Raw genomic sequence first — 23,161 nt, 5'->3', positions numbered from 1 at the left:
ATAGGTCACGATATATTTGCTTCCATATGGACATGTGTTTGATTTGACAAAGCTGACCCTTGTATTTCGGGAGACTTGGATGCTTCTGCATCTATCTTCGAAACGGAACTCGACATCATCATATAAATTGCATGGATTGTGTGTCAAAGTTTGCTTTACAAACGACGTAAGAAACGAGACTGTAGATTCTATAGGTCACGATATATTTGCTCTCATATGGACATGTGATTGATTTGACAAAGCTGACCCTTGTATTTCGTGAGACTTGGATGCTTCTGCATCTAATTTCGATACGGAACTCGATATCATCATATAAATTGCATGGATTGTGTGTCAAAGTTTGCTTACCAAACGACGTAAGAAACGAGACTGTAGATTCTATAGGTCACGATATATTTGCTCTCATATGGACATGTGATTGATTTGACAAAGCTGACCCTTGTATTTCGTAAGACTTGGATGCTTCTGCATCAAATTTCGATACGGAACTCGATATAATCGTATAAATTGCATGGATTGTGTGTCAAAGTTTGCTTAACAAACGACGTAAGAAACGAGACTGTAGATTCTATAGGTCACGATATATTTGCTCTCATATGGACATGTGATTGATTTGACAAAGCTGACGCTTGTATTTCGTGAGACTTGGATGCTTCTGCATCAAATTTCGATACGGAACTCGATATCATCATATAAATTGCATGGATTGTGTGTCAAAGTTTGCTTACCAAACGACGTAAGAAACGAGACTGTAGATTCTATAGGTCACGATATATTTGCTCTCATATGGACATGTGATTGATTTGACAAAGCTGACCCTTGTATTTCGTAAGACTTGGATGCTTCTGCATCTAATTTCGATACGGAACTCGATATCATCATATAAATTGCATGGATTGTGTGTCAAAGTTTGCTTACCAAACGACGTAAGAAACGAGACTGTAGATTCTATAGGTCACGATATATTTGCTCTCATATGGACATGTGTTTGATTTGACAAAGCTGACCCTTGTATTTCGGGAGACTTGGATGCTTCTGCATCTATCTTCGAAACGGAACTCGACATCATCATATAAATTGCATGGATTGTGTGTCAAAGTTTGCTTTACAAACGACGTAAGAAACGAGACTGTAGATTCTATAGGTCACGATATATTTGCTCTCATATGGACATGTGATTGATTTGACAATGCTGACCCTTGTATTTCGGGAGACTTGGATGCTTCTGCATCTAATTTCGATACGGAACACGATATCATCATATAAATTGCATAGATTGTGCGTCAAAGTTTGCTTAACAAACGACGTAAGAAACGAGACTGTAGATTCTATAGGTCACGATATATTTGCTCTCATATGGGCATGTGATTGATTTGACAAAGCTGACCCTTGTATTTCGTAAGACTTGGATGCTTCTGCATCTATCTTCGAAACGGAACTCGATATAATCGTATAAATTGCATGGATTGTGTGTCAAAGTTTGCTTTACAAACGACGTAAGAAACGAGACTGTAGATTCTATAGGTCACGATATATTTGCTCTCATATGGACATGTGTTTGATTTGACAAAGCTGACCCTTATATTTCGTAAGACTTGGATGCTTCTGCATCTAATTTCGATACGGAACTCGATATCATCATATAAATTGCATGGATTGTGTGTCAAAGTTTGCTTAACAAACGACGTAAGAAACGAGACTGTAGATTCTATAGGTCACGATATATTTGCTCTCATATGGACATGTGATTGATTTGACAAAGCTGACCCTTGTATTTCGTGAGACTTGGATGCTTCTGCATCTAATTTCGATACGGAACTCGATATCATCATATAAATTGCATGGATAGTGTGTCAAAGTTTGCTTAACAAACGACGTAAGAAACGAGACTGTAGATTCTTTAGATGACGATATATTTGCTCTCATATGGACATGTGATTGATTTGACAAAGCTGAAACTTGTATTTCGGGAGACTTGGATGCTTCTGCATCTAATTTCGATACGGAACACGATATCATCATATAAATTGCATGGATTGTGTGTCAAAGTTTGCTTAACAAACGACGTAAGAAACGAGACTGTAGATTCTTTAGATGACGATATATTTGCTCTCATATGGACATGTGATTGATTTGACAAAGCTGACCCTTGTATTTCGTGAGACTTGGATGCTTCTGCATCTAATTTCGATACGGAACTCGATATCATCATATAAATTGCATGGATTGTGTGTCAAAGTTTGCTTAACAAACGTCGTAAGAAACGAGACTGTAGATTCTATAGGTCACGATATATTTGCTCTCATATGGACATGTGATTGATTTGACAAAGCTGACCCTTGTATTTCGTGAGACTTGGATGCTTCTGCATCTAATTTCGATACGGAACTCGATATCATCATATAAATTGCATGGATTGTGTGTCAAAGTTTGCTTACCAAACGAAGTAAGAAACGAGACTGTAGATTCTATAGGTCACGATATATTTGCTCTCATATGGACATGTGATTGATTTGACAATGCTGGCCCTTGTATTTCGTGAGACTTGGATGCTTCTGCATCTAATTTCGATACGGAACTCGATATCATCATATAAATTGCATGGATTGTGTGTCAAAGTTTGCTTAACAAACGTCGTAAGAAACGAGACTGTAGATTCTATAGGTCACGATATATTTGCTCTCATATGGACATGTGATTGATTTGACAATGCTGGCCCTTGTATTTCGTGAGACTTGGATGCTTCTGCATCTAATTTCGATACGGAACTCGATATCATCATATAAATTGCATGGATTGTGTGTCAAAGTTTGCTTAACAAACGACGTAAGAAACGAGACTGTAGATTCTTTAGATGACGATATATTTGCTCTCATATGGACATGTGATTGATTTGACAAAGCTGAACCTTGTATTTCGTGAGACTTGGATGCTTCTGCATCTAATTTCGATACGGAACTCGATATCATCATATAAATTGCATGGATTGTGTGTCAAAGTTTGCTTAACAAACGACGTAAGAAACGAGACTGTAGATTCTTTAGATGACGATATATTTGCTCTCATATGGACATGTGATTGATTTGACAAAGCTGAACCTTGTATTTCGTGAGACTTGGATGCTTCTGCATCTAATTTCGATACGGAACTCGATATCATCATATAAATTGCATGGATTGTGTGTCAAAGTTTGCTTACCAAACGAAGTAAGAAACGAGACTGTAGATTCTATAGGTCACGATATATTTGCTCTCATATGGACATGTGATTGATTTGACAAAGCTGACCCTTGTATTTCGTGAGACTTGGATGCTTCTGCATCTAATTTCGATACGGAACTCGATATCATCATATAAATTGCATGGATTGTGTGTCAAAGTTTGCTTAACAAACGAAGTAAGAAACGAGACTGTAGATTCTATAGGTCACGATATATTTGCTCTCATATGGACATGTGATTGATTTGACAAAGCTGACCCTTGTATTTCGTGAGACTTGGATGCTTCTGCATCTAATTTCGATACGGAACTCGATATCATCATATAAATTGCATGGATTGTGTGTCAAAGTTTGCTTACCAAACGAAGTAAGAAACGAGACTGTAGATTCTATAGGTCACGATATATTTGCTCTCATATGGACATGTGATTGATTTGACAAAGCTGACCCTTGTATTTCGTGAGACTTGGATGCTTCTGCATCTATCTTCGAAACGGAACTCGACATCATCATATAAATTGCATGGATTGTGTGTCAAAGTTTGCTTAACAAACGAAGTAAGAAACGAGACTGTAGATTCTATAGGTGACGATATATTTGCTCTCATATGGACATGTGATTGATTTGACAAAGCTGACCCTTGTATTTCGGGAGACTTGGATGCTTCTGCATCTAATTTCGATACGGAACTCGACATCATCATATAAATTGCATGGATTGTGTGTCAAAGTTTGCTTAACAAACGACGTAAGAAACGAGACTGTAGATTCTATAGGTCACGATATATTTGCTCTCATATGGACATGTGATTGATTTGACAAAGCTGACCCTTGCATTTCGTGAGACTTGGATGCTTCTGCATCTAATTTCGATACGGAACTCGATATCATCATATAAATTGCATGGATTGTGTGTCAAAGTTTGCTTAACAAACGTCGTAAAAAACGAGACTGTAGATTCTATAGGTCACGATATATTTGCTCTCATATGGACATGTGATTGATTTGACATAGCTGACCCTTGTATTTCGTGAGACTTGGATGCTTCTGCATCTATCTTCGAAACGGAACTCGACATCATCATATAAATTGCATGGATTGTGTGTCAAAGTTTGCTTACCATACGACGTAGAAACGAGACTGTAGATTCTTTAGCTGACGATATATTTGCTCTCATATGGACATGTGATTGATTTGACAAAGCTGACCCTTGTATTTCGTGAGACTTGGATGCTTCTGCATCTAATTTCGATACGGAACTCGATATCATCATATAAATTGCATGGATTGTGTGTCAAAGTTTGCTTAACAAACGAAGTAAGAAACGAGACTGTAGATTCTATAGGTGACGATATATTTGCTCTCATATGGACATGTGATTGATTTGACAAAGCTGACCCTTGTATTTCGGGAGACTTGGATGCTTCTGCATCTAATTTCGATACGGAACTCGACATCATCATATAAATTGCATGGATTGTGTGTCAAAGTTTGCTTAACAAACGACGTAAGAAACGAGACTGTAGATTCTATAGGTCACGATATATTTGCTCTCATATGGACATGTGATTGATTTGACAAAGCTGACCCTTGTATTTCGTGAGACTTGGATGCTTCTGCATCTAATTTCGATACGGAACTCGATATCATCATATAAATTGCATGGATTGTGTGTCAAAGTTTGCTTAACAAACGACGTAAGAAACGAGACTGTAGATTCTATAGGTGACGATATATTTGCTCTCATATGGACATGTGATTGATTTGACAAAGCTGACCCTTGTATTTCGGGAGACTTGGATGCTTCTGCATCTATCTTCGAAACGGAACTCGATATCATCATATAAATTGCATGGATTGTGTGTCAAAGTTTGCTTAACAAACGACGTAAGAAACGAGACTGTAGATTCTATAGGTCACGATATATTTGCTCTCATATGTGCATGTGATTGATTTGACAAAGCTGACCCTTGTATTTCGTGAGACTTGGATGCTTCTGCATCTAATTTCGATACGGAACACGACATCATCATATAAATTGCATGGATTGTGTGTCAAAGTTTGCTTAACAAACGACGTAAAAAACGAGACTGTAGATTCTTTAGATGACGATATATTTGCTCTCATATGGACATGTGATTGATTTGACAAAGCTGACCCTTGTATTTCGTAAGACTTGAATGCTTCTGCATCTGTCTTCGAAACGGAACTCGATATCATCGTATAAATTGCATGGATTGTGTGTCAAAGTTTGCTTAACAAACGTCGTAAGAAACGAGACTGTAGATTCTATAGGTCATGATATATTTGCTCTCATATGGGCATGTGATTGATTTGACAAAGCTGACCCTTGTATTTCGTAAGACTTGAATGCTTCTGCATCTATCTTCGAAACGGAACTCGATATCATCGTATAAATTGCATGGATTGTGTGTCAAAGTTTGCTTTACAAACGACGTAAGAAACGAGACTGTAGATTCTTTAGCTGACGATATATTTGCTCTCATATGGACATGTGATTGATTTGACAAAGCTGACCCTTGTATTTCGTGAGACTTGGATGCTTCTGCATCTAATTTCGATACGGAACTCGATATCATCATATAAATTGCATGGATTGTGTGTCAAAGTTTGCTTAACAAACGACGTAAGAAACGAGACTGTAGACTCTATAGGTCACGATATATTTGCTCTCATATGGGCATGTGATTGATTTGACAAAGCTGACCCTTGTATTTCGTAAGACTTGAATGCTTCTGCATCTATCTTCGAAACGGAACTCGACATCATCATATAAATTGCATGGATTGTGTGTCAAAGTTTGCTTAACAAACGACGTAAGAAACGAGACTGTAGATTCTATAGGTGACGATATATTTGCTCTCATATGGACATGTGATTGATTTGACAAAGCTGACCCTTGTATTTCGTGAGACTTGGATGCTTCTGCATCTATCTTCGAAACGGAACTCGACATCATCATATAAATTGCATGGATTGTGTGTCAAAGTTTGCTTAACAAACGTCGTAAGAAACGAGACTGTAGATTCTATAGGTCACAATATATTTGCTCTCATATGGGCATGTGATTGATTTGACAAAGCTGACCCTTGTATTTCGTAAGACTTGAATGCTTCTGCATCTATCTTCGAAACGGAACTCGATATCATCATATAAATTGCATGGATTGTGTGTCAAAGTTTGCTTTACAAACGACGTAAGAAACGAGACTGTAGATTCTTTAGCTGACGATATATTTGCTCTCATATGGACATGTGATTGATTTGACAAAGCTGACCCTTGTATTTCGTGAGACTTGGATGCTTCTGCATTTAATTTCGATACGGAACACGATATCATCATATAAATTGCATGGATTGTGTGTCAAAGTTTGCTTAACAAACGACGTAAGAAACGAGACTGTAGATTCTTTAGCTGACGATATATTTGCTCTCATATGGACATGTGTTTGATTTGACAAAGCTGACCCTTGTATTTCGGGAGACTTGGATGCTTCTGCATCTATCTTCGAAACGGAACTCGATATCATCATATAAATTGCATGGATTGTGTGTCAAAGTTTGCTTAACAAACGACGTAAGAAACGAGACTGTAGATTCTTTAGCTGACGATATATTTGCTCTCATATGGACATGTGTTTGATTTGACAAAGCTGACCCTTGTATTTCGTAAGACTTGAATGCTTCTGCATCTATCTTCGAAACGGAACTCGATATCATCATATAAATTGCATGGATTGTGTGTCAAAGTTTGCTTTACAAACGACGTAAGAAACGAGACTGTAGATTCTTTAGCTGACGATATATTTGCTCTCATATGGACATGTGATTGATTTGACAAAGCTGACCCTTGTATTTCGTGAGACTTGGATGCTTCTGCATCTAATTTCGATACGGAACACGATATCATCATATAAATTGCATGGATTGTGTGTCAAAGTTTGCTTAACAAACGACGTAAGAAACGAGACTGTAGATTCTTTAGCTGACGATATATTTGCTCTCATATGGACATGTGATTGATTTGACAAAGCTGACCCTTGTATTTCGTAAGACTTGAATGCTTCTGCATCTATCTTCGAAACGGAACTCGATATCATCATATAAATTGCATGGATTGTGTGTCAAAGTTTGCTTTACAAACGACGTAAGAAACGAGACTGTAGATTCTTTAGCTGACGATATATTTGCTCTCATATGGACATGTGATTGATTTGACAAAGCTGACCCTTGTATTTCGTGAGACTTGGATGCTTCTGCATCTAATTTCGATACGGAACACGATATCATCATATAAATTGCATGGATTGTGTGTCAAAGTTTGCTTAACAAACGACGTAAGAAACGAGACTGTAGATTCTTTAGCTGACGATATATTTGCTCTCATATGGACATGTGATTGATTTGACAATGCTGACCCTTGTATTTCGTAAGACTTGAATGCTTCTGCATCTATCTTCGAAACGGAACTCGACATCATCATATAAATTGCATGGATTGTGTGTCAAAGTTTGCTTAACAAACGACGTAAGAAACGAGACTGTAGATTCTATAGGTGACGATATATTTGCTCTCATATGGACATGTGATTGATTTGACAATGCTGACCCTTGTATTTCGTGAGACTTGGATGCTTCTGCATCTAATTTCGATACGGAACTCGATATCATCATATAAATTGCATGGATTGTGTGTCAAAGTTTGCTTAACAAACGTCGTAAGAACGAGACTGTAGATTCTTTAGATGACGATATGTTTGCTCTCATATGGACATGTGATTGATTTGACAATGCTGACCCTTGTATTTCGGGAGACTTGGATGCTTCTGCATCTAATTTCGATACGGAACACGATATCATCATATAAATTGCATGGATTGTGTGTCAAAGTTTGCTTAACAAACGTCGTAAGAACGAGACTGTAGATTCTATAGGTCACGATATATTTGCTCTCATATGGGCATGTGATTGATTTGACAAAGCTGACCCTTGTATTTCGTAAGACTTGAATGCTTCTGCATCTATCTTCGAAACGGAACTCGATATCATCGTATAAATTGCATGGATTGTGTGTCAAAGTTTGCTTTACAAACGACGTAAGAAACGAGACTGTAGATTCTATAGGTCATGATATATTTGCTCTCATATGGACATGTGATTGATTTGACAATGCTGACCCTTGTATTTCGGGAGACTTGGATGCTTCTGCATCTAATTTCGATACGGAACACGATATCATCATATAAATTGCATGGATTGTGTGTCAAAGTTTGCTTAACAAACGTCGTAAGAACGAGACTGTAGATTCTATAGGTCACGATATATTTGCTCTCATATGGACATGTGATTGATTTGACAAAGCTGACCCTTGTATTTCGTGAGACTTGGATGCTTCTGCATCTAATTTCGATACGGAACTCGATATCATCATATAAATTGCATGGATTGTGTGTCAAAGTTTGCTTAACAAACGACGTAAGAAACGAGACTGTAGATTCTATAGGTGACGATACGGAACACGATATCATCATATAAATTGCATGGATTGTGTGTCAAAGTTTGCTTAACAAACGACGTAAGAAACGAGACTGTAGATATTATAGGTCACGATATATTTGCTCTCATATGGACATGTGATTGATTTGACAAAGCTGACCCTTGTATTTCGGGAGACTTGGATGCTTCTGCATCTATCTTCGAAACGGAACTCGACATCATCATATAAATTGCATGGATTGTGTGTCAAAGTTTGCTTAACAAACGACGTAAGAAACGAGACTGTAGATTCTATAGGTCACGATATATTTGTTCTCATATGGACATGTGATTGATTTGACAAAGCTGACCCTCGTATTTCGTAAGACTTGGATGCTTCTGCATCTAATTTCGATACGGAACTCGATATCATCATATAAATTGCATGGATTGTGTGTCAAAGTTTGCTTAACAAACGACGTAAGAAACGAGACTGTAGATTCTTTAGCTGACGATATATTTGCTCTCATATGGACATGTGTTTGATTTGACAAAGCTGACCCTTGTATTTCGGGAGACTTGGATGCTTCTGCATCTATCTTCGAAACGGAACTCGATATCATCATATAAATTGCATGGATTGTGTGTCAAAGTTTGCTTAACAAACGACGTAAGAAACGAGACTGTAGATTCTTTAGCTGACGATATATTTGCTCTCATATGGACATGTGATTGATTTGACAAAGCTGACCCTTGTATTTCGTGAGACTTGGATGCTTCTGCATCTATCTTCGAAACGGAACTCGATATCATCATATAAATTGCATGGATTGTGTGTCAAAGTTTGCTTAACAAACGACGTAAGAAACGAGACTGTAGATTCTTTAGCTGACGATATATTTGCTCTCATATGGACATGTGTTTGATTTGACAAAGCTGACCCTTGTATTTCGTAAGACTTGAATGCTTCTGCATCTATCTTCGAAACGGAACTCGATATCATCATATAAATTGCATGGATTGTGTGTCAAAGTTTGCTTTACAAACGACGTAAGAAACGAGACTGTAGATTCTTTAGCTGACGATATATTTGCTCTCATATGGACATGTGATTGATTTGACAAAGCTGACCCTTGTATTTCGTGAGACTTGGATGCTTCTGCATCTAATTTCGATACGGAACACGATATCATCATATAAATTGCATGGATTGTGTGTCAAAGTTTGCTTAACAAACGACGTAAGAAACGAGACTGTAGATTCTTTAGCTGACGATATATTTGCTCTCATATGGACATGTGATTGATTTGACAAAGCTGACCCTTGTATTTCGTGAGACTTGGATGCTTCTGCATCTAATTTCGATACGGAACACGATATCATCATATAAATTGCATGGATTGTGTGTCAAAGTTTGCTTAACAAACGACGTAAGAAACGAGACTGTAGATTCTTTAGCTGACGATATATTTGCTCTCATATGGACATGTGATTGATTTGACAAAGCTGACCCTTGTATTTCGTGAGACTTGGATGCTTCTGCATCTAATTTCGATACGGAACACGATATCATCATATAAATTGCATGGATTGTGTGTCAAAGTTTGCTTAACAAACGACGTAAGAAACGAGACTGTAGATTCTTTAGCTGACGATATATTTGCTCTCATATGGACATGTGATTGATTTGACAAAGCTGACCCTTGTATTTCGTGAGACTTGGATGCTTCTGCATCTAATTTCGATACGGAACTCGATATCATCATATAAATTGCATGGATTGTGTGTCAAAGTTTGCTTACCAAACGACGTAAGAAACGAGACTGTAGATTCTTTAGATGACGATATATTTGCTCTCATATGGACATGTGATTGATTTGACAATGCTGACCCTTGTATTTCGGGAGACTTGGATGCTTCTGCATCTAATTTCGATACGGAACACGATATCATCATATAAATTGCATGGATTGTGTGTCAAAGTTTGCTTAACAAACGTCGTAAGAAACGAGACTGTAGATTCTATAGGTCACGATATATTTGCTCTCATATGGGCATGTGATTGATTTGACAAAGCTGACCCTTGTATTTCGTAAGACTTGAATGCTTCTGCATCTATCTTCGAAACGGAACTCGATATCATCGTATAAATTGCATGGATTGTGTGTCAAAGTTTGCTTTACAAACGACGTAAGAAACGAGACTGTAGATTCTATAGGTCACGATATATTTGCTCTCATATGGACATGTGTTTGATTTGACAAAGCTGACCCTTGTATTTCGGGAGACTTGGATGCTTCTGCATCTATCTTCGAAACGGAACTCGATATCATCATATAAATTGCATGGATTGTGTGTCAAAGTTTGCTTAACAAACGTCGTAAGAACGAGACTGTAGATTCTATAGGTCACGATATATTTGCTCTCATATGGACATGTGATTGATTTGACAAAGCTGACCCTTGTATTTCGTGAGACTTGGATGCTTCTGCATCTAATTTCGATACGGAACTCGATATCATCATATAAATTGCATGGATTGTGTGTCAAAGTTTGCTTAACAAACGACGTAAGAAACGAGACTGTAGATTCTATAGGTGACGATACGGAACACGATATCATCATATAAATTGCATGGATTGTGTGTCAAAGTTTGCTTAACAAACGACGTAAGAAACGAGACTGTAGATTCTTTAGCTGACGATATATTTGCTCTCATATGGACATGTGATTGATTTGACAAAGCTGACCCTTGTATTTCGTGAGACTTGGATGCTTCTGCATCTAATTTCGATACGGAACTCGATATCATCATATAAATTGCATGGATTGTGTGTCAAAGTTTGCTTAACAAACGACGTAAGAAACGAGACTGTAGATTCTATAGGTCACGATATATTTGCTCTCATATGGACATGTGATTGATTTGACAATGCTGACCCTTGTATTTCGTGAGACTTGGATGCTTCTGCATCTAATTTCGATACGGAACTCGATATCATCATATAAATTGCATGGATTGTGTGTCAAAGTTTGCTTAACAAACGACGTAAGAAACGAGACTGTAGATTCTATAGGTGACGATACGGAACACGATATCATCATATAAATTGCATGGATTGTGTGTCAAAGTTTGCTTAACAAACGACGTAAGAAACGAGACTGTAGATTCTTTAGCTGACGATATATTTGCTCTCATATGGACATGTGATTGATTTGACAAAGCTGACCCTTGTATTTCGTGAGACTTGGATGCTTCTGCATCTAATTTCGATACGGAACTCGATATCATCATATAAATTGCATGGATTGTGTGTCAAAGTTTGCTTAACAAACGACGTAAGAAACGAGACTGTAGATATTATAGGTCACGATATATTTGCTCTCATATGGACATGTGATTGATTTGACAAAGCTGACCCTTGTATTTCGTGAGGCTTGGATGCTTCTGCATCTAATTTCGATACGGAACTCGATATCATCATATAAATTGCATGGATTGTGTGTCAAAGTTTGCTTAACAAACGACGTAAGAAACGAGACTGTAGATATTATAGGTCACGATATATTTGCTCTCATATGGACATGTGATTGATTTGACAAAGCTGACCCTTGTATTTCGGGAGACTTGGATGCTTCTGCATCTGTCTTCGAAACGGAACTCGATATCATCGTATAAATTGCATGGATTGTGTGTCAAAGTTTGCTTAACAAACGTCGTAAGAAACGAGACTGTAGATTCTATAGGTCACGATATATTTGCTCTCATATGGACATGTGTTTGATTTGACAAAGCTGACCCTTGTATTTCGGGAGACTTGGATGCTTCTGCATCTATCTTCGAAACGGAACTCGATATCATCATATAAATTGCATGGATTGTGTGTCAAAGTTTGCTTAACAAACGACGTAAGAAACGAGACTGTAGATTCTTTAGCTGACGATATATTTGCTCTCATATGGACATGTGATTGATTTGACAAAGCTGACCCTTGTATTTCGTGAGACTTGGATGCTTCTGCATCTATCTTCGAAACGGAACTCGATATCATCATATAAATTGCATGGATTGTGTGTCAAAGTTTGCTTAACAAACGACGTAAGAAACGAGACTGTAGATTCTTTAGCTGACGATATATTTGCTCTCATATGGACATGTGATTGATTTGACAAAGCTGACCCTTGTATTTCGGGAGACTTGGATGCTTCTGCATCTATCTTCGAAACGGAACTCGATATCATCATATAAATTGCATGGATTGTGTGTCAAAGTTTGCTTAACAAACGACGTAAGAAACGAGACTGTAGATTCTTTAGCTGACGATATATTTGCTCTCATATGGACATGTGATTGATTTGACAAAGCTGACCCTTGTATTTCGTGAGACTTGGATGCTTCTGCATCTATCTTCGAAACGGAACTCGATATCATCGTATAAATTGCATGGATTGTGTGTCAAAGTTTGCTTAACAAACGACGTAAGAAACGAGACTGTAGATTCTTTAGCTGACGATATATTTGCTCTCATATGGACATGTGATTGATTTGACAATGCTGACCCTTGTATTTCGTAAGACTTGGATGCTTCTGCATCTAATTTCGAAACGGAACTCGATATCATCATATAAATTGCATGGATTGTGTGTCAAAGTTTGCTTAACAAACGACGTAAGAAACGAGACTGTAGATTCTTTAGCTGACGATATATTTGCTCTCATATGGACATGTGATTGATTTGACAAAGCTGACCCTTGTATTTCGTGAGACTTGGATGCTTCTGCATGTATCTTCGAAACGGAACTCGACATCATCATATAAATTGCATGGATTGTGTGTCAAAGTTTGCTTAACAAACGTCGTAAGAAACGAGACTGTAGATTCTATAGGTCACGATATATTTGCTCTCATATGGACATGTGATTGATTTGACAAAGCTGACCCTTGTATTTCGTAAGACTTGAATGCTTCTGCATCTAATTTCGAAACGGAACTCGATATCATCATATAAATTGCATGGATTGTGTGTCAAAGTTAGCTTACCAAACGACGTAAGAAACGAGACTGTAGATTCTATAGGTCACGATATATTTGCTCTCATATGGACATGTGATTGATTTGACAAAGCTGACCCTTGTATTTCGTGAGACTTGGATGCTTCTGCATCTAATTTCGATACGGAACTCGATATCATCGTATAAATTGCATGGATTGTGTGTCAAAGTTTGCTTTACAAACGACGTAAGAAACGAGACTGTAGATTCTTTAGCTGACGATATATTTGCTCTCATATGGACATGTGATTGATTTGACAAAGCTGACCCTTGTATTTCGTGAGACTTGGATGCTTCTGCATCTAATTTCGATACGGAACTCGATATCATCGTATAAATTGCATGGATTGTGTGTCAAAGTTTGCTTAACAAACGACGTAAGAAACGAGACTGTAGATACTTTAGCTGACGATATATTTGCTCTCATATGGACATGTGATTGATTTGACAAAGCTGACCCTTGTATTTCGTAAGACTTGGATGCTTCTGCATCTAATTTCGAAACGGAACTCGATATCATCATATAAATTGCATGGATTGTGTGTCAAAGTTTGCTTACCAAACGACGTAAGAAACGAGACTGTAGATTCTTTAGCTGACGATATATTTGCTCTCATATGGACATGTGATTGATTTGACAAAGCTGACCCTTGTATTTCGTGAGACTTGGATGCTTCTGCATCTAATTTCGATACGGAACACGATATCATCATATAAATTGCATGGATTGTGTGTCAAAGTTTGCTTAACAAACGACGTAAGAAACGAGACTGTAGATTCTTTAGCTGACGATATATTTGCTCTCATATGGACATGTGATTGATTTGACAAAGCTGACCCTTGTATTTCGTAAGACTTGGATGCTTCTGCATCTAATTTCGAAACGGAACTCGATATCATCATATAAATTGCATGGATTGTGTGTCAAAGTTTGCTTACCAAACGACGTAAGAAACGAGACTGTAGATTCTTTAGCTGACGATATATTTGCTCTCATATGGACATGTGATTGATTTGACAATGCTGACCCTTGTATTTCGGGAGACTTGGATGCTTCTGCATCTAATTTCGATACGGAACTCGATATCATCGTATAAATTGCATGGATTGTGTGTCAAAGTTTGCTTAACAAACGACGTAAGACACGAGACTGTAGATTCTTTAGATGACGATATATTTGCTCTCATATGGACATGTGGTTGATTTGACAAAGCTGACCCTTGTATTTCGTGAGACTTGGATGCTTCTGCATCTAATTTCGATACGGAACACGATATCATCATATAAATTGCATGGATTGTGTGTCAAAGTTTGCTTAACAAACGACGTAAGAAACGAGACTGTAGATACTTTAGCTGACGATATATTTGCTCTCATATGGACATGTGATTGATTTGACAAAGCTGACCCTTGTATTTCGTGAGACTTGGATGCTTCTGCATCTAATTTCGAAACGGAACTCGATATCATCATATAAATTGCATGGATTGTGTGTCAAAGTTAGCTTACCAAACGACGTAAGAAACGAGACTGTAGATACTTTAGCTGACGATATATTTGCTCTCATATGGACATGTGATTGATTTGACAATGCTGACCCTTGTATTTCGGGAGACTTGGATGCTTCTGCATCTAATTTCGATACGGAACTCGATATCATCATATAAATTGCATGGATTGTGTGTCAAAGTTTGCTTAACAAACGACGTAAGACACGAGACTGTAGATTCTTTAGATGACGATATATTTGCTCTCATATGGACATGTGGTTGATTTGACAAAGCTGACCCTTGTATTTCGTGAGACTTGGATGCTTCTGCATCTAATTTCGATACGGAACACGATATCATCATATAAATTGCATGGATTGTGTGTCAAAGTTTGCTTAATAAACGACGTAAGAAACGAGACTGTAGATTCTTTAGCTGACGATATATTTGCTCTCATATGGACATGTGATTGATTTGACAAAGCTGACCCTTGTATTTCGTAAGACTTGGATGCTTCTGCATCTAATTTCGAAACGGAACTCGATATCATCATATAAATTGCATGGATTGTGTGTCAAAGTTTGCTTACCAAACGACGTAAGAAACGAGACTGTAGATTCTTTAGCTGACGATATATTTGCTCTCATATGGACATGTGATTGATTTGACAAAGCTGACCCTTGTATTTCGTAAGATTTGGATGCTTCTGCATCTAATTTCGAAACGGAACTCGATATCATCATATAAATTGCATGGATTGTGTGTCAAAGTTTGCTTAACAAACGACGTAAGACACGAGACTGTAGATTCTTTAGCTGACGATATATTTGCTCTCATATGGACATGTGGTTGATTTGACAAAGCTGACCCTTGTATTTCGTGAGACTTGGATGCTTCTGCATCTATCTTCGAAACGGAACTCGACATCATCATATAAATTGCATGGATTGTGTGTCAAAGTTTGCTTACCAAACGACGTAAGAAACGAGACTGTAGATTCTTTAGATGACGATATATTTGCTCTCATATGGACATGTGATTGATTTGACAAAGCTGACCCTTGTATTTCGTAAGATTTGGATGCTTCTGCATCTAATTTCGATACGGAACACGATATCATCATATAAATTGCATGGATTGTGTGTCAAAGTTTGCTTAACAAACGACGTAAGAAACGAGACTGTAGATTCTTTAGCTGACGATATATTTGCTCTCATATGGACATGTGATTGATTTGACAAAGCTGACCCTTGTATTTCGTAAGATTTGGATGCTTCTGCATCTAATTTCGAAACGGAACTCGATATCATCATATAAATTGCATGGATTGTGTGTCAAAGTTTGCTTAACAAACGACGTAAGACACGAGACTGTAGATTCTTTAGCTGACGATATATTTGCTCTCATATGGACATGTGGTTGATTTGACAAAGCTGACCCTTGTATTTCGTGAGACTTGGATGCTTCTGCATCTATCTTCGAAACGGAACTCGACATCATCATATAAATTGCATGGATTGTGTGTCAAAGTTTGCTTACCAAACGACGTAAGAAACGAGACTGTAGATTCTATAGGTGACGATATATTTGCTCTCATATGGACATGTGATTGATTTGACAATGCTGACCCTTGTATTTCGTGAGACTTGGATGCTTCTGCATCTAATTTCGATACGGAACTCGATATCATCATGTAAATTGCATGGATTGTGTGTCAAACGTCGCAAGAAACGAGACTGTAGATTCTATAGGTGACGATATATTTGCTCTCATATGGGCATGTGATTGATTTGACAAAGCTGACCCTTGTATTTCGGGAGACTTGGATGCTTCTGCATCTATCTTCGAAACGGAACTCGACATCATCATATAAATTGCATGGATTGTGTGTCAAAGTTTGCTTAACAAACGACGTAAGAAACGAGACTGTAGATTCTATAGGTCACGATATATTTTCTCTCATATGGACATGTGATTGATTTGACAAAGCTGACCCTTGTATTTCGTGAGACTTGGATGCTTCAGCATCTATCTTCGAAACGGAACTCGACATCATCATATAAATTGCATGGATTGTGTATCAAAGTTTGCTTAACAAACGACGTAAGAAACGAGACTGTAGATTCTTTAGCTGACGATATATTTGCTCTCATATGGACATGTGATTGATTTGACAAAGCTGACCCTTGTATTTCGTAAGACTTGGATGCTTCTGCATCGAATTTCGATACGAACTCGATATCATCATATAAATTGCATGGATTGTGTGTCAAAGTTTGCTTACCAAACGACGTAAGAAACGAGACTGTAGATTCTATAGGTCACGATATATTTGCTCTCATATGGACATGTGTTTGATTTGACAAAGCTGACCCTTGTATTTCGGGAGACTTGGATGCTTCTGCATCTATCTTCGAAACGGAACTCGATATCATCATATAAATTGCATTGATTGTGTGTCAAAGTTGGCTTAACAAACAACGTAAGAAACGAGACTGTAGATTCTTTAGCTGACGATATATTTGCTCTCATATGGACATGTGATTGTTTTGACAAAGCTGACCCTTGTATTTCGTAAGACTTGGATGCTTCTGCATCGAATTTCGATACGAACTCGATATCATCATATAAATTGCATGGATTGTGTGTCAAAGTTTGCTTACCAAACGACGTAAGAAACGAGACTGTAGATTCTATAGGTCACGATATATTTGCTCTCATATGGACATGTGATTGATTTGACAAAGCTGACCCTTGTATTTCGGGAGACTTGGATGCTTCTGCATCTATCTTCGAAACGGAACTCGATATCATCATATAAATTGCATGTATTGTGTGTCAAAGTTTGCTTAACAAACGTCGTAAGAAACGAGACTGTAGATTTTATAGGTCACGATATATTTGCTCTCATATGGACATGTGATTGATTTGACAAAGCTGACCCTTGTATTTCGGGAGACTTGGATGCTTCTGCATCTATCTTCGATACGGAACACGACATCATCATATAAATTGCATGGATTGTGTGTCAAAGTTTGCTTAACAAACGACGTAAGAAAGGAGACTGTAGATTCTATAGGTCACGATATATTTGCTCTCATATGGACATGTGATTGATTTGACAAAGCTGACCCTTGTATTTCGTGAGACTTGGATGCTTCTGCATCTATCTTCGAAACGGAACTCGACATCATCATATAAATTGCATGGATTGTGTGTCAAAGTTTGCTTAACAAACGACGTAAGAAACGAGACTGTAGTTTCTATAGGTCACGATATATTTGCTCTCATATGGACATGTGATTGATTTGACAAAGCTGACCCTTGTATTTCGTGAGACTTGGATGCTTCTGCATCTAATTTCGATACGGAACACGATATCATCATATAAATTGCATGGATTGTGTGCCAAAGTTTTCTTAACAAACGTCGTAAGAAACGAGACTGTAGATTCTATAGGTCACGATATATTTGCTCTCATATGGACATGTGATTGATTTGACAAAGCTGACCCTTGTATTTCGGGAGACTTGGATGCTTCTGCATCTAATTTCGATACGGAACACGATATCATCATATAAATTGCATGGATTGTGTGTCAAAGTTTGCTTTACAAACGACGTAAGAAACGAGACTGTAGATATTATAGGTCACGATATATTTGCTCTCATATGGACATGTGATTGATTTGACAAAGCTGACCCTTGTATTTCGTGAGACTTGGATGCTTCTGCATCTAATTTCGAAACGGAACTAGATATCATCATATAAATTGCATGGATTGTGTGTCAAAGTTTGCTTAACAAACGACGTAAGAAACGAGACTGTAGATATTATAGGTCACGATATATTTGCTCTCATATGGACATGTGATTGATTTGACAAAGCTGACCCTTGTATTTCGTGAGACTTGGATGCTTCTGCATCTATCTTCGAAACGGAACTCGACATCATCATATAAATTGCATGGATTGTGTGTCAAAGTTTGCTTACCAAACGACGTAAGAAACGAGACTGTAGATTCTATAGGTCACGATATATTTGCTCTCATATGGACATGTGATTGATTTGATAAAGCTGACCCTTGTATTTCGTGAGACTTGGATGCTTCTGCATCTATCTTCGAAACGGAACTCGACATCATCATATAAATTGCATGGATTGTGTGTCAAAGTTTGCTTAACAAACGACGTAAGAAACGAGACTGTAGATATTATAGGTCACGATATATTTGCTCTCATATGGACATGTGATTGATTTGACAAAGCTGACCCTTGTATTTCGTGAGACTTGGATGCTTCTGCATCTATCTTCGAAACGGAACTCGACATCATCATATAAATTGCATGGATTGTGTGTCAAAGTTTTCTTAACAAACGTCGTAAGAAACGAGACTGTAGATTCTATAGGTCACGATATATTTGCTCTCATATGGACATGTGATTGATTTGACAAAGCTGACCCTTGTATTTCGGGAGACTTGGATGCTTCTGCATCTAATTTCGATACGGAACACGATATCATCATATAAATTGCATGGATTGTGTGTCAAAGTTTGCTTTACAAACGACGTAAGAAACGAGACTGTAGATATTATAGGTCACGATATATTTGCTCTCATATGGACATGTGATTGATTTGACAAAGCTGACCCTTGTATTTCGTGAGACTTGGATGCTTCTGCATCTATCTTCGAAACGGAACTCGACATCATCATATAAATTGCATGGATTGTGTGTCAAAGTTTGCTTACCAAACGACGTAAGAAACGAGACTGTAGATTCTATAGGTCACGATATATTTGCTCTCATATGGACATGTGATTGATTTGATAAAGCTGACCCTTGTATTTCGTGAGACTTGGATGCTTCTGCATCTATCTTCGAAACGGAACTCGACATCATCATATAAATTGCATGGATTGTGTGTCAAAGTTTGCTTAACAAACGACGTAAGAAACGAGACTGTAGATATTATAGGTCACGATATATTTGCTCTCATATGGACATGTGATTGATTTGACAAAGCTGACCCTTGTATTTCGTGAGACTTGGATGCTTCTGCATCTATCTTCGAAACGGAACTCGACATCATCATATAAATTGCATGGATTGTGTGTCAAAGTTTTCTTAACAAACGTCGTAAGAAACGAGACTGTAGATTCTATAGGTCACGATATATTTGCTCTCATATGGACATGTGATTGATTTGACAAAGCTGACCCTTGTATTTCGGGAGACTTGGATGCTTCTGCATCTAATTTCGATACGGAACACGATATCATCATATAAATTGCATGGATTGTGTGTCAAAGTTTGCTTTACAAACGACGTAAGAAACGAGACTGTAGATATTATAGGTCACGATATATTTGCTCTCATATGGACATGTGATTGATTTGACAAAGCTGACCCTTGTATTTCGTGAGACTTGGATGCTTCTGCATCTATCTTCGAAACGGAACTCGACATCATCATATAAATTGCATGGATTGTGTGTCAAAGTTTGCTTACCAAACGACGTAAGAAACGAGACTGTAGATTCTATAGGTCACGATATATTTGCTCTCATATGGACATGTGATTGATTTGATAAAGCTGACCCTTGTATTTCGTGAGACTTGGATGCTTCTGCATCTATCTTCGAAACGGAACTCGACATCATCATATAAATTGCATGGATTGTGTGTCAAAGTTTGCTTAACAAACGACGTAAGAAACGAGACTGTAGATATTATAGGTCACGATATATTTGCTCTCATATGGACATGTGATTGATTTGACAAAGCTGACCCTTGTATTTCGGGAGACTTGGATGCTTTTGCATCTATCTTCGATACGGCACACGACATCATCATATAAATTGCATGGATTGTGTGTCAAAGTTTGCTTTACAAACGACGTAAGAAACGAGACTGTAGATATTATAGGTCACGATATATTTGCTCTCATATGGACATGTGATTGATTTGACAAAGCTGACCCTTGTATTTCGTGAGACTTGGATGCTTCTGCATCTAATTTCGATACGGAACCCGACATCATCATATAAATTGCATGGATTGTGTGTCAAAGTTTGCTTAACAAACGACGTAAGAAACGAGACTGTAGATTCTATAGGTGACGATATATTTGCTCTCATATGGACATGTGATTGATTTGACAAAGCTGACCCTTGTATTTCGTGAGACTTGGATGCTTCTGCATCTATCTTCGAAACGGAACTCGACATCATCATATAAATTGCATGGATTGTGTGTCAAAGTTTTCTTAACAAACGTCGTAAGAAACGAGACTGTAGATTCTATAGGTCACGATATATTTGCTCTCATATGGACATGTGATTGATTTGACAAAGCTGACCCTTGTATTTCGGGAGACTTGGATGCTTCTGCATCTAATTTCGATACGGAACACGATATCATCATATAAATTGCATGGATTGTGTGTCAAAGTTTGCTTTACAAACGACGTAAGAAACGAGACTGTAGATTCTATAGGTCACGATATATTTGCTCTCATATGGACATGTGATTGATTTGACAAAGCTGACCCTTGTATTTCGTAAGACTTGGATGCTTCTGCATCTAATTTCGAAACGGAACTCGATATCATCATATAAATTGCATGGATTGTGTGTCAAAGTTTGCTTAACAAACGACGTAAGAAACGAGACTGTAGATTCTATAGGTGACGATATATTTGCTCTCATATGGACATGTGATTGATTTGACAAAGCTGACCCTTGTATTTCGTGAGACTTGGATGCTTCTGCATCTATCTTCGAAACGGAACTCGACATCATCATATAAATTGCATGGATTGTGTGTCAAAGTTTGCTTAACAAACGTCGTAAGAAACGAGACTGTAGATTCTATAGGTCACGATATATTTGCTCTCATATGGACATGTGATTGATTTGACAAAGCTGACCCTTGTATTTCGGGAGACTTGGATGCTTTTGCATCTATCTTCGATACGGCACACGACATCATCATATAAATTGCATGGATTGTGTGTCAAAGTTTGCTTTACAAACGACGTAAGAAACGAGACTGTAGATATTATAGGTCACGATATATTTGCTCTCATATGGACATGTGATTGATTTGACAAAGCTGACCCTTGTATTTCGTGAGACTTGGATGCTTCTGCATCTAATTTCGATACGGAACTCGATATCATCATATAAATTGCATGGATTGTGTGTCAAAGTTTGCTTAACAAACGACGTAAGAAACGAGACTGTAGATTCTATAGGTCACGATATATTTGCTCTCATATGGACATGTGATTGATTTGACAAAGCTGACCCTTGTATTTCGTAAGACTTGGATGCTTCTGCATCTAATTTCGATACGGAACACGATATCATCATATAAATTGCATGGATTGTGTGTCAAAGTTTGCTTAACAAACGACGTAAGAAACGAGACTGTAGATTCTATAGGTCACGATATATTTGCTCTCATATGGACATGTGATTGATTTGACAAAGCTGACCCTTGTATTTCGTGAGACTTGGATGCTTCTGCATCTATCTTCGAAACGGAACTCGACATCATCATATAAATTGCATGGATTGTGTGTCAAAGTTTGCTTACCAAACGACGTAAGAAACGAGACTGTAGATTCTATAGGTCACGATATATTTGCTCTCATATGGACATGTGATTGATTTGACAAAGCTGACCCTTGTATTTCGTGAGACTTGGATGCTTCTGCATCTATCTTCGAAACGGAACTCGACATCATCATATAAATTGCATGGATTGTGTGTCAAAGTTTGCTTACCAAACGACGTAAGAAACGAGACTGTAGATTCTATAGGTCACGATATATTTGCTCTCATATGGACATGTGATTGATTTGACAAAGCTGACCCTTGTATTGCGTGAGACTTGGATG

This window comes from Musca autumnalis, unplaced genomic scaffold (genome assembly GCF_047663935.1).
Source record: "Musca autumnalis isolate F117 unplaced genomic scaffold, ASM4766393v1 scaffold_3, whole genome shotgun sequence".
NCBI lineage: Eukaryota > Metazoa > Arthropoda > Insecta > Diptera > Muscidae > Musca > Musca autumnalis.
Note: the sequence above shows the minus strand (reverse complement) of the source record.